Raw genomic sequence first — 1668 nt, forward strand, 5'->3', positions numbered from 1 at the left:
TTGAAGATTAGAAATATTAGAAAATATGCCATTCACACTGCGATAATTGCTAGGCGCGGACGAGCTCGCGCGCTCTCGGAATCTGTATGCGTTCGATCCGCTGGAGGCGTGAGGGGCCCGCTGTATTGTACGCGACGGGTGAGTACAGTTAATGTGCGTACGTAACGGGCAAGAGACGTTGGTGGCTCGGGCATTAGACGAGGATTTCACGGTGTTTATGTAACGCGTCGTCTGTCTACTGTTCTGGACTTGTGTGTACCGGAAGTACGAGACGGCCTGTAACGGTGAGGTACAGTAAGTAGTTGGCGGCCCACTGGATGTATTTAACGCAATCCACGGGCCCTTCTGGATCTGGTCCCCATTCGATCCCCAAATCGCAAGACGAAACCCTAGACTCGCCCCACAGTTTCTTCTAGGTCGCACCAAATCGAAGCAGATAGATCCCTAGGTATCGAAGATGGCGGATCCAGCTGCTCTGCCAAATCGTGCCTTGTCCGGATTGTGGCAGGAACGTGGTGACCTACGTTGCTAGGCACGGGCAGAACGCCGGTCAGTGTTTCTACAAGTGCCGGAATCACAACGTAAGTCCAGTTTCTTGGATTGGGTATGGGTGTTTTTTGAGATGTTTAGCTGGGTAGATTATCACGAGGTAGGTGTTCTTGTGGATCCATTGCAGCCTTCAGCGGGCGGATGCGATTTCTACAGGTGGCAGGAAGGCTATGCAGCGCATCTGGCCAATCTTGAAGGAGGAGAAGCTGCTGTGGGTCAAATCGGTCCGGGTCAGATGCAGGGCGGGCAAGCTGTCGAAGCTCAAGTTGTGCAGGCTGATCACGGCCAGCCGGTGCAGCAAAATGGGCCGCCGGAGGCATCGCAGGCTGCATCGTTTGCTAGTGCGGTCGCATGATATATGCTCGCGGCAGCTCCAGCTGCCGGTCGGCAGGGTGTGACAGTCGCCGACACCGCCTCCATCAACCTGGTGGTATCTGTAGCAAACCTGGTAATTGGGGTGGCAATTCTGCTATTGCTGGTGGCAGATGTTGTCCTGCGCCTGGTTAATTAGGCGACGTGGCCATTCTTATCTGGCCGAGACGGCAGAGTGGTTAACTAGGCATAGGCTTAGTGTTATGCAAAATTACGTTATGCTTTTCTAGTTGGTCGATGTGTGGACGTGACGCTGTAACCATGTAGTGCTAAGTGTGGACGAGCTGCACATGTAATGTCATGTGTGATACTATGAATGATGATGCCTACAGTGTGTGAAATATGTCTTTTTTTATCCTGTCGGAATGGGAGTTTCGAGAGAAGGCTTTTCAGCATGAATTTCCTTTTTCCTTTTTGCATTTTAAGCCTTGATTTTTAGGAGCTGGTGTGCATGTATGAAACGGATGGTCACCAACATGGTTAACCATTGTTTGTATGCAGATATTCAGGCATAATTTTTTTTATTCCTTTTGTGTTACTTAGATTTAGTTTTTACATTTATTCCTGTACGGCAAAGATATATTTGTTAAAATACAAGTTTATATTTTTTATATATGTCCATATTTTTTTAGATGCATATTTTTTAGTATGCTTTTAAATTGACTGATAATGATTTTTTTTAAATAAAAGAATTACATCTTTTATTATGGCAACATTTTCTATAAACACATATAAATATTTTAAACA

At 46.6% G+C, this 1668-nt stretch overlaps 1 long non-coding RNA gene across 1 annotated transcript; it reads left to right on the forward strand.

Annotated features, from left to right (window-relative positions):
- Window positions 1-323: 323 nt before the first annotated feature.
- On the forward strand, window positions 324-1279 carry LOC119329747. Its single transcript, XR_005159747.1, has 2 exons — window positions 324-581; window positions 677-1279. It is a non-coding gene; the product is annotated as an uncharacterized LOC119329747 (long non-coding RNA).
- The last annotated feature ends 389 nt before the right edge of the window (window positions 1280-1668 follow it).

The sequence above is a fragment of the Triticum dicoccoides genome, chromosome 1A (genome assembly GCF_002162155.2).
Source record: "Triticum dicoccoides isolate Atlit2015 ecotype Zavitan chromosome 1A, WEW_v2.0, whole genome shotgun sequence".
NCBI classification, from domain to species: Eukaryota; Viridiplantae; Streptophyta; class Magnoliopsida; order Poales; family Poaceae; genus Triticum; species Triticum dicoccoides.